General features: G+C 38.7%; 1 long non-coding RNA gene across 1 annotated transcript in view; it reads left to right on the top strand.

The window, feature by feature from the left end:
* Positions 1-1127: 1127 nt before the first annotated feature.
* LOC131381487 (uncharacterized) overlaps positions 1128-12530 on the top strand; it is a 41384-nt gene continuing 29981 nt past the window's right edge. Inside the window, exons 1-3 of the long non-coding RNA XR_009210260.1 lie at positions 1128-1229; positions 9200-9351; positions 11598-11742. This is a non-coding gene — a long non-coding RNA (uncharacterized LOC131381487). The remainder of the gene's footprint in view (positions 1230-9199; positions 9352-11597; positions 11743-12530) is intronic.

Genomic DNA, 12530 nt, shown 5'->3' with positions numbered 1-12530 from the left:
GGAAGTTAAATAGATATAATATGAATAACAAGAATCTTCATTTATGATATGAAATACAATCATACATATATAAGATAAAAAAGCTAGCAATAAGGTAGTGGACTGGAAGTTATATCATCAGCTTCCCTGGTTCTGAGGTCTTTGAACTCAGACAGAATGACCACACCAGCTTTATTGGTACTCCAGCTTACAGATGGCCAACGATGCAGATGAGTTTCCTTGGCCTCCAAAAATTGCATGAGCCAATCTCATAATAAATCTCTTTTTTATCCTTATATTTTCTATTGGTTTTGTTTCTCTGGTGAACCCAAACACAGACATGATGGTTCTTAAACCCACACACATGATCAAGTAAATATGTTGGACAAAGGGGATGAAGAATTTAAAACATTTCTGTCTATATATTTATCTTTAAATCTGTTAAAAAGTCTACTGACTAAAGTAAAAAAAAAAAAACAATAAAATATGTTGTGTAAATTATTCTTAGAGAAAGTATATATGCTCACAAGAGTACAATGTTTGGGAGACTGGTAATTAGAAGCATACTGTTGTAAGATTTTTATATTTTTAATCAAGAAGCAGAATATTGTTTGAAGATAGAATGTGATAAGTTAAAGATCATATTATACTCTCTAGAGCAACCACTACGAAATAACAAGAAAGGCTTAAGGGGAAAGTGGATAGAGGGATTTCTAGTTCTGTCTAAGTAGGGGCAGACTCATTGCAAGCTATTTCTCTCTGTTATAACTGAAAAACCCTGGCCATACTACAAGAAAAAAACACAAGAACATTGAAATGTGGATGGAAAAAAATCAGCCAGGCTAGGAATTTCAGGAAGTTAGAAATGACACAATATGTACCACATGGTGCACTGGGAAAACCTGTAATCTAGAACCCCCAGCAGGTGACTGGAAATAAGTGTCAAAGCCCCCAGGAAAACCTTAATTCCTGGAGTGAAGGGACTGGTACAAGGTTGGTGTAGGAGAAATAGAACACCAATTTGGTGATATCATCTCCTGCATTGTGACGTTGTCAATGGAATCTAAGGAGGAACTGAACTTCTCCTCTCTCCCAGGAGCAATGAGGTGCTACAAGTAACTCCTCCCTTGACCCTTCCTTGGTGTTGACTCAGCCCAGTGGAGAGCTGAGCTTTGGTCCCCACCTGGCAGCAGCAATAGGGTAGAATAAAGCCATGCAAGGTGGAATAAAGCCATGAAAGGTGGTACAAGGTAAAGCTGGTGGCTCTCTGCTTCCCCTCACCGCGGAGTGTCACTGGGGGGACCAATAGGGGCTGAACTTTTACCTTAATGCAACAATAATGAAGTAAAATGAGCAGAGTGAGGCTGTGAGAGTCAGCACTTTGCTTCCATCCACCTCCACTGGTGTTGGCGAAGAAAGAGGGAAATGGAGCTTTTCCCCACACTTGGCAGCAAAGGAGCAGAATGAGACAATGAGAGGAGGTCGTGCTACTCACAGCTCACCCAGAAGGAGTGGAAGTCGCACTGTCACACAGCAACAGCAAGGTTGAATGAGCAGGTAGAGGTGGTGCCAGTGGACACGTTACTTCCCCCCTGCCTCCTGTGCGGATGCCACCCTTTGGAGAGCTGGGTTTCTGCCCCCAACTGGCCCAATGAGGCAGTGGGAAGCTGTTGTCAACATTGATGTCAACAGAGGTAAACATCTACCCCAATCTGCCTCTGCACACTTCACTTAAACAGGAAAGAGAAAGAAAGAAGGAAGGAAAGAAGGAAAGAAAGAAAGAAAGAATTAAATATCATCCAAAGTCTCACAACATACTATGTAAAATATCCTGTATACATTTGAAAATTACTCATTATACCAAGAACCAGGACAACCTCAACTTGAATGAGAAAAGATTAACAACAGATGCCAACACAGAGAAAACACGTATGTTGGAATTATCTGTCAAAAACTTTAAAGCAGCCATCTAAAAAATGCCTCAAGGAGCAATGAGGAACACACTTAAAATAAAGGAAAGAAAAAGAAAAACTCTCAGCAAAGAAAGTGAAGATATAAATAAGAACCAAATGGAATTTTTGGAACTGAAAAATACAATATCTGAACAGAATGGGTTCAATAGCAAATGAATATAGCAAAAGAATCAGTGGGTTTTTTTAATTAAAAAAATAAAATTAACAAGGGTGAACAATATAAAATAGACTGAAAAGATATGAATAGAACCACAAAGATCTGTTGGACAATAATAAAAAATCTAATATGAATATTGTCAAAGTTACAGGAGAGGAAAAGGGGTGTATAGGACTGGAAAAGCATTTAAAGATATAATAGCTAAAAATTTTCAAAATTTGGCAACATATATAAAACCACAGATTCAAGAAGTTTGTGAAAGGTGTAAAGTTTGTGTATAGACTCATTTTTATTTGCATGTGGATGTAGATTAATGTTTATAGTATCTTTATTCTTAATAGCTATAAACTAGAAACTAATTCATAGGTCAAAAAGAAGTCTCAAAGGAAATGAAACAGAACTAAATAAAAATAAAAATATAACAAAAATTTGTGGGATGCAGCTAATACAGTAATGAAAGGGAAATTTATTGCATTAAATTCTTATAAATAAGACCAAAATAAACCCAAAGCATGAAGAAACAAAGAAATGACAAGTATTAGAGTATAAACCAGTGACATAGAAAACAGAAAAACAAAGAAAATTAATAAAACACAAAACTGTTCTTTGAAAATATTAAAAAATGTCTGTTTAAGTATAAATCTAGCAAAACATGTACAAAATTTGTATGCTGAATACTACAAAACATAGAGGGAGAAATAAAAGAACATACAAAAAATGGAGCTGGGTACAGTAGCTCATGCCCGTAATCCCAACACTTTGGAAGCTCAAGATTGGATAATTGCTTGAAAGTAGGTGTTTGAGACCAGCCTGGCCAACATAGTGAGACCCTGTCTCTATTTTTAAAATTGAAGAGGTATAACACATCCATGGATTAAAAAACTCAACATAATATGTCAACTCTATTCCAAACTTATGTACTGGTTTAATACAATTCCTATCATATTTCCAGTAAAACTGTTTTTTAGATATAGGCAAGCTTATTTGAAAAAAAATTAGAACTAATTAGAATTAGTTATTAGAATAATTAGATTAGTAATTAGAATAACTAATTAGAATAACTATAACAATTTTGGAAAAAGAAGAAAGTGAGAGGAATTAATTGACCAGATATCAAAACTTAGTATACAGTTACATTAATCAAAACAACGTAGTACTGGGGAACTGATAGACCCGTAAAGCAATGAAATAGATAGAGAATCCATAAACAGACTGACACAGATATGATCAATCAACTGACTTTGTCAAATGTGCAAAAGCAATTATGTGGAAGGAGGACAATGTTTTCCAAAAATGGTACTGGAACAACTGGACATCCACGGGGGCCAGAGGAAGGAAGCCTGGATCTAAGCTTCCCACTTTGTACAAAAATTAACTCAAAATAGACTATAGATTTAAATGTAAAGCATTAAAAATATCAAACCTTTAGAAGAAAACACAGGAGAAAATATTTGGGACCTAAGGTTTGGTAAAGAGTTCTTAAATATGACACCAAAACCATGAGGCATAAATTAAATCAATTAACTACATGTAATCAAAAATAAAACTTTAGTTCTAGAACATATTGTGTTATGAGAATAAAAAGACTACAAACTACAGAATAAAATATTTGCTAACCGCATATCTGACAAATAACTTATACTTAAAATATATAAAGAAGTCTCAAAATGCAACAGTAAGATATTATTTAAAAGGTCCAATTAGAAAATAGGTGAAATGAGCAGACATTTTACCAAAGAGGATATTTAAATGGAAATTCAGCACATGAAAATATTTTCAACATAATTAGCCATTAGATAAATGCAAATTAAGACCACAATGAGGTATCACAACTATTGGAGCAGCTAAAAAAAAATTTTTAAGCTACATTACCAAATGCTGGTAAAGCTATGAAAAATCTAATTTCTTATACATTGCTGGTAGGAATGTAAAATGGCTCAGCTACTTTGGAAAATAGTTTAGCAGTTTTTTAAAAAAATTAACTAAACATATGCTTTCCATGAAACCCAACAATTTTATTCCTAGGCACTTATTGCAGAGAAATAAAACTTATGTCCATATACAAGTTGTATATTAGCCAAAAGCTAAAAACTGTCCAAAGACCTTCAAAGAGTGAATAGTTTAAACAATTGTGGTACATGCATACAATAGAATATCACTCAAAAATTAAAAAAAAATTGGCTAGTAATAACACAAAAATTTGAATGAATAGTAAGGAAATTGTTCTGAATTTAAAAAGCTAATCCCAAAAGGTTACCTACTGAACGACTTAATTTATATAACATTCTTGAAAGGGCAAAATTATTGAGATGTAGGACACAGTAGTGATGGCCAGGGCTTGGGGATCTAGGGAAAAGGAGACACGTCTAATTGTAATCAGGTATCATGGAGGATCTTTGTGGTAATGGAGCAGTTTCTCTATTGAATGTGATGGGTTACATGAACGTACACGTGATAAAGTTGCACAAGACTACACACACACATGTGCACACACAAAGTGCATATAAAACTGGTAAGATCCAGATAAGATCTATGGATTGTACCAATGGTGACCTTGTGGATTTGAGATCATACTCTAATTACATAAAGATGTTCTCATTGGGAGGGGCGAGGTTACTGTTACAGGGTATCCATTTACTACTTTTGCAACTTCCCATGAATCTATAATTATTTCAAAATTTTTAAAAAGTCGAAAGGGGACATAAAGTAAATATTAAAACAAACAAACAATAAAACTTCAATTCATCTATGACAAGTGAGAAGAGAGATAACACGGGAACAAATAGCAGATAGAACAAACTGAAACCAAACAAAATGGTAGACTTAAACACAAGTATGGCAATAACAGATGTATTATAAAGTTGTGACGTACTGTGGAATACTATCCAGCAACAGGAGGAGCGACATTTGGTACCTCCGACAACAGTGATGGATGGATCTCAAAAGATTTGCGCTGTGTGAAAAAAATTAACTGCAAGATACACAGAGCACTGAGGCTATGATACCCCTTATTTGAGATTTGAATCCAGACCAAACAAATCTAGGGCAATACAAGTTAGAAAGTGGCTGCCTGGGGAAGGGTTTATTTGGCTGGAAATGGGCAAAAAGGAGCTCTCTAGAATGACGGAAATAATCAGTGCTTTGGGAGGTGTGTGGGTAACACAAGTGTACACTTTTGTCAAAACTTATCAAACTGTACACTAAATATGAGTGCATTTCTATAAATACAAAATTATTCCTTAATTTTAAAATGTCTTTTTTTTTTCTTTTTTGAGATGGAGTTTTGCTCTGTTGCCCAGGCTAGAGTGCTGTGGTACGATCTCGGTTCACTGCAACTTCGGCCTCCCGGGTTCAAGCAATTCTCCTGTCTCAGCCTCCCGTGTAGCTGGGACTACAGGCACCTGCCACCATGCTAATTTTTTGTATTTTTAGTTGAGATGGTTTCACCGTGTTGGCCAGGATGGTCTGGACCAAAGTGCTGGGATTACAGGTGTGAGCCACCGCACCCAGCTAAAATGTTCTTTAAAAAGAACTTTTTATTTTCCCACATCCAAATGAATTACTTAGTGTACTTCCTGGGAAGCTCACACTCCCTGTGGAGATAACTGGGCAGAGCAATAATATGATACAAGGCTTGCAGGTGCTTGGGAATGGTAGATCCAGAGGGCTGGACATCCATTCTCACATGACTATGAATTGGCTAGATGTCATTCAAATAGTCTGCCTTGTTTTAACCTCCACATTTTACTTTATATTATTATTATTATTATTATTATTATTATTATTATTTTGGGACAGAGTCTCTCTGCTCAGCCTCCCGAGTAGATGGGGATTACAGGCACGTTCCACCATGCCTGGCTAATTTTTTGTATTTTTAGTAGAGATGGGGTTTCACCATGTTAGCCAGGATGGTCTCGAACTCCTGACCTTGTGATCTGCCCACCTCAGCCTCCCAAAATGCTGGGATTACAGGTGTGAGCCACTGTGCCTGGCCTCAATTTATTATTTTCTTGAGACAGAGTCTCCCTCTGTCTGCCAGGCTGGAGTGCAGTGGTTATCATGGCTCACTGCGGCCTCCAACTCCTGGGCTTAAAGGATCTTCCCACCTGTGCCTCCCAAGTAGCTAGGAGTACAGGTGTGCACCCCCATGCCTGGCTAATTTTTTTTTATTTTTTTTAGAGAGATGGGGTCTTGCTATGTTGCCTAGGCTGGACTCAAACTCTTGGCCTTAAGTCATGCTCCCGCTTTGGTCTCTCAACGCACTGGGATTACAGGCATGAGCCACCATGCCCAGCCCCAACATTTTAAAGAAAAGATACAAAATGGAATCCCTAAACTGTATTTGACCAAAGGAGTGGAGATTTCACATTCATTTTGGGGGGCAGTATATGGAGAATGCTGACAAATTCTACTCCATCTTCTTACAAGGAAAAATAACATTAAAGAGCCTCAGATCACTACGCTGAAAGCTTCAGTTCGATTTTAGGAAACATTTGACTAATCTACAAGGATAAAAATCTAGTTAAAAACACTTATCTATGAAAATAAGCAAATATACTTTACACAAAACTTATAAAGTTACACATATCTGGTGAAAGACATCCTCTCAGCTGCCACCTTTCATGCCTTGAGATTTGTTTTCCATCATTTTAACAGTCGGGGCTGCACAATGTTTTGTCTTACATTTACCTAGAGTGAGCTGTTCTTTGAAAGTGATCTGGATGGTAAACATTGGTTGGGATATTCCGTTTCTCTCCTCCAATATGTTTTTATTGGACCTGATTTGGAAGGCTAGAAATAAGTTCAACCAAACACTGAAGTGGACACAGCGTAATGTAACCAGCAGCATTTATAGAGATATTTCAAAACAGTCTTGTTTTCTGAGAATGTTTAAAAATCAATTAAATGTGGCTGGGCGCAGTGGCTTATGCCTGTAATCCCAGCACTTTGGGAGGCCAAGGTTGGCAGATCACCTGAGATCAGGAGTTCGAGACCAGCCTGGCCAACATGGTGAAACCCTGTCTCTACTAAAAATACAAAATTAGCTAGGTGTGGTGGCACATGCCTGTAATCCCAGCTACTCAGGAGGCTGAGGCAGGAGAATTGCTTGAAACCGGGAGGTGGAGATTGCAATGAGCTGAGACTGCACCATTGCACTCCAGCCTGGGTGACAGAGTGAGACTCTGTCTCAGAAAAAAATTGAAATTAAAATTAAAAAAAAAAATCAATTCTGGAGGCTGAGGCAGGAGACTTACTAGAACCTGGGAAGCGGAGGTTGCAGTGAGTCGAGATCACGCCACTGCCCTCCAGCCTGGGCGACAGAGCAAGACTCAGTCTCTAACAACAACAACAAAAAAAATCAATTAAATGTGGAAAACAAAGTAGTCCCAGAAATGTCATTCTGCCTGACTCATATTACATCATAGAAGTAGTAACTCTGTCAAGAAGCAGTTTAAATCAAGTTCAAAAAAAAATATGTCCAAGATTTCAAAAAACACAAATATGGCAATTTAGGTGTGTGTCACCATACTTCCACAGGTTTTGTCAAACCCTGGGCATTTTTCGGGTGTCAGCTTTCCATTTGTTGCTATCTTCTTTGTCTTAGAAATAAGAATTAGTGTTATACTCTTTTGTTAAATGTGTTTTTTCACATCATGGTCAGTTGTGGTAATTGCCCCTGGTCTATTAAAGCAAATAAATAACCAAGCATGCAAGTACATTTATTGAACAGATGTGCATAATCCAGCAACAACTCCCTGCTGATGAATCTAAAATGAAAACACAGAACCTGCCTTCATGGAAATTAATGTCTTGCAGGAGTTTAGTACACGTTGATTGCAAGTGAGTAAAGAAGAACTAGGTTGGCCAGGCGCGGTGGCTCATGCCTGTAATCCCAGCACTTTGGGAGGCCAAGGTGGGTGGGTCACCTGAGGTCAGGAGTTTGAGACCAGCCTGGCCAACACGGTGAAACCCCATCTCTACTAAAAATATAAAAATTAGCTGGGCATAGTGGCAGGTGCCTGTAATCCCACTACAGCTGGGCATAGTGGCAGGAGAATCGCTTGAACCCAGGAGGTGGAGGTTTCAGTGAGCAGAGATCACACCACTGCATTCTGGCCTGGGAGACAGAGCGAGAGTCAGTCTCAAAAAAAAAAAAAAAAAGACTAGGTTTACAAAGTGGGGGAGGATGAAAGAGAACTACCACTTACTGTGTATCTATAATCCCTGTGCCCTGTGCTAAAAACCTTTCTATATCATCCCATTTAATCTTCTAACTTCACCCTCATCTCCACCCTCCACCTCTAAGTAAAGGAACTCAGGAAATTTAAACCAGCTGTTCAAAGGCACATGACCTACTAATAAAGCCACAATTCTACTTAATTAGGCTGCCACCTGATGATATTATAATTATTTGAATTATTTAGGGGTAACTACGAAAGTGGAGTAAACGTCAAGTTCCTTTAAATCCCATTGTTTTCCTTGTTCATATTTGTGTGTCAATAGCTCTTTATCGTCAAGATGTCCACTAGCAAAATACATGTCACTTCCTCCAGGAAGCCCTCCTGACATCTCACACAGGCACAAATCCTTTGATTATATGCTCTACTCATGCCAAGTATCTTTCCCGTATGCCACTCACTATGTGAATATTTTCTACCTCTTCCTCTAAATTGTAAGAATGGGGGTGGTGCAGGAAGTACACTGCCTAACCCAATAATTTTAATTATGAACATCTGATTTAATAATTTTGAATGGCTGATTTAAATTCCCGAGTTTCTTTAATCACAGGTGAAGGCTGGAGATGAGGGTGGTGTTGAAGATTAAATGTGAGGATATATAAAGGCTTTAGCACAGGATGCAGGGATTATAGACAGTATCCCAATACATTCAAGCTTACTATTGAGTGGGAAGTCAATAGTAAGCTTGGAATTATTGAATGAATAAATATTTTAAGGGGCCCTCAGTGGGAAAATAAAGTGTCATAGGCCCAAAGCTGATGGCAAATTGTGAGTAAAATCCCCTAAAGGGTATTATTTAACAGAGAAAGGGGTTCAGGAGATGAAAGATGCTTTCTTTTCATATTCAACAGAGCTGAATATTTTGGATATTAATCTAGGTTTACTTTTGCCATTGAGGAGACAAAAGCGACTTCATCTTGGATGCTAATCTACCATGTTAACCTCTGATGAGCGCCAGTCCCACGAATGCCTCCTGATTCCTACTTTATTTACTGCCCCTAGGGTAAGAACATGGATCAGAGTAACACTGATGTTATTGCATAAATTATAGACAATGATGCATATAGCATTCTTACCTGTTCTGGAAGGTTGCCTTTCATTGTCTTGCTGGAGCATGTAAACCCTCTCCCTAGAGTAGATAAGCCCTGAGTGTAGGAAGGAACAGTGCAGAAATCTACCTGTCTTACAGCTACCCAAGACCGTGCTTCTGTCTGTAAGTTCCCTTTATAAATCACCCAATACCAAGGCACTAGATTAGTCTGCCTCCTTCTTTGGTTTCTCAGCTCCTTTAGCATTTGTGGGTTGCTATGCATATATGGGCCTTTCAAAAATAAGTCATGTTTCTTATTTCCTTTCTCCCAAGTCAAGAGGTAACAGTGGTGTCAAACAGTTTCTCCGTAGCTAGGAGGAGATAAGAAGCAGGGCCCAATGCAGAAATTTACTCTAATACTTCCTGGATTTTGTTTTGCAAAAATCCATTTGAGCCATGTAAGGTAGAGGAAGGAGACAGAAACAATTCAGCAAAGTATGAAGAAGAAAGAAGCTGCCTCCTCTTCACATAGGGAGAGGTCTGTGGGTCTTAACCTGTGAGGTCTAGCAAACCTGACCTTACTCCTTGACAAGGCTGAAATGAAGAACCACTATGAGATCCTCTAAAGAGAGGGAATCCCAGGACCCCCAGGCTCTCCAGAGTTCTAGTTCTCAGAAGAGCACACCAAGCTCCAAGGTTACATTGTGGGTATAGACAATGAAGATGCTTTGTCAATGGAACACTTGTTTTCTTAACAGCTCCCTGTCCTCCAAAAGAAATGTTTCCCCTGGTATTCCCAATATTGCCACCTGCTCAGTAACAATGATGAAAATCTAGGAGTCATTCTGGATTCCCCCCCTCAGGCCAACACTGGCCACTCTCCAATCACCTGGAAAGTGGCCCTATCTTGTTGCCCTGTCCAATGCATTTCCATTCACTTTTGTCATCTTCACTGCTTCTGCCCTGGACAAACCACTCTCTATCTTGTGTACTGTAGCTTCTTATCTTCTTCCATGCTGGCCTTCCTTCAATCTTTTCTATGTAATACACATGACTGGGTTTTGTTTGTTTTTAAGAGACAGGATCTTGCTCTGTCACCCAGGCTGGAGTATAGTAGCGCAATCATAGCTCACTGTAGCCTCGAACATCTGGACTCAAACCATCCTCCTGACTCAGCCTCCTGAGTAGCTGGGACCACAGGCACACACTCCCACGTCCACTAATGTATTTTTATTTTTTATGGTGATGGGATCTCACTGTGTTGCCTTGGGTGGTCTTGAACTCTTGGCCTCAAGTGATCCTCCCACCTCAGCCTCCTGAAGTACTGGGATTACAGGTGTGAGCCACTATGTCTGGCGTATGTTATTGCTTAATTTAAATCAGGTCAAAATCACCCCCATTTTAAAACTTCTTCTCACTTCTATCCCCTGCCTGCTTCCCCACACTCGCCCTGGGGCCCTTTCACTCTCATCCTATTTGCATCCCTGTTTTTCATTCAGGCTGTGTCATGTTCTCTCCTCTCTGTCTGAGATGGTTTGCCTTTCATCTCTCTCCTTATGCAGCGTCCATCTCTAACTTAGCATCTTCAGGGAGCTTTTTTCTAGCTGTCCCAGGAAATCCAGTCCGCGTTCCACTTGACAAGACACGAGTGTACCACAACAGCTGTTTATAGAGTTTCATGATGTCCCCTTTGGGACATCCAAACTAGAACTGAGAAAAGAGAAATTGAGTGACTCTCCTAAAGTTAACCAGTTATTTGGTGCCAGAAGTTAGATTCACTGTCTAGAAAATTTGCAATCTAAAGTTCTATGCTATATGCTAATGGATTCTAAAATGATTTGTTGAAAAAATAAAAAATATGAATGTCAGCAGAAGGCATGGTGAACTGGAAATTTCATCCATTTCCCCATATATGGGCTCCATATTGGCTTCCTGAAGCCTGACCTTTCATAGAGTAAGCCACAACAGTATCTAAGAAAAGATGTCCTTGGAAAATGGTATATGTTGTCAGAGTCATATTAACTTTATTTAAAGTAAATAACAAAAGTAATGTATTTTTTAAAAAAATACTTGAGTTTGTGGACTGAGATTTCAATCATTTCCTCGTGCATTTTCTGGCAATATCTTATTCGTTATTAGCATTGGGATTCCCAAGTTACACCCATGCTATTATTCTTCATTTACCTCCCAAGTTTGTCCACGTTTTTGTCATTTTTCAGATGCATGATGTTAGACGGTTTAAATATGTGCATAAATAGAAAAGTACGTTTCTGACAAAGTTGAACAGAAATTGGATTGAAAAATCCTCTTATCCCAAAGCTGCAGAATCTTGCGCAGTTTGGTAAAGAAGTCCCGCATGGTCTGGTAAGTGGTGTGCAAGTGCTTTTTCGATGTTTTTTATTTCTCTAGAATCTTCTTTGAAGTGGTGCTTTAGGGATCGTAAATAACTTCCACTGTCCCTGCAAGGGGCAGGATTAAGGCCCCATTATTAGGAGGAAATGAAGGCTTAGGCAGTTGCAGCAAATTATATGAGGCTTTGGCCAAGTGGCAGTGAAAATTACCTTGTCTGGTTTATAGTGGCTTTTCTTGGGCATGAAAATAATTGGGTGGCTAAAAGCACCCTAATAGTTTGACAAAGTTTCTTTCTAGGAAACTAATTCAACTCTCAAGCCACATCATATTCTTAAAGAGCCTTTTTTTCTGGTTACAGTCCAATTCCTGCCTCAAGAGTCGACACAATGTTCCAGAAATTAATTTCATTATCATAATTCCCGCTCATTGTAGTGTTACAATGGTAGATAAATGGCATATATTGGCAGTCTGGATACTTTCTGGTGTCATGTACACATCCTCACTGAGTTCCACATGTCAACACAACTTTTATTGTATAAAGCATTCATGATTTTTTCCCTTTATTTTTGTCTCCCTCTACTCCACTTGAGAAATAATCGGGGTAGCTGGGAGCATGTCCAGGCAAATTAGCTAATGTTGCAGTTAATTTCCAATCATAAAGTCGATAATTTTCCTTTCCATTCCAGTTGAAGTAATTCATGATGAACATGAATTCTCTCATGAGTCTTTTTTAAAAGCCATGTTGCTGGGTGGTCCCTGTGTGAAGGGGTATGGTGGTGGTAGTGACATCAGTGTTCTAA

The sequence above is a fragment of the Hylobates moloch genome, unplaced genomic scaffold (genome assembly GCF_009828535.3).
Source record: "Hylobates moloch isolate HMO894 unplaced genomic scaffold, HMol_V3 SCAFFOLD_2, whole genome shotgun sequence".
Classification (NCBI taxonomy): domain Eukaryota; kingdom Metazoa; phylum Chordata; class Mammalia; order Primates; family Hylobatidae; genus Hylobates; species Hylobates moloch.
Note: the sequence above shows the minus strand (reverse complement) of the source record. Positions and strands in the feature narration are given on the sequence as shown.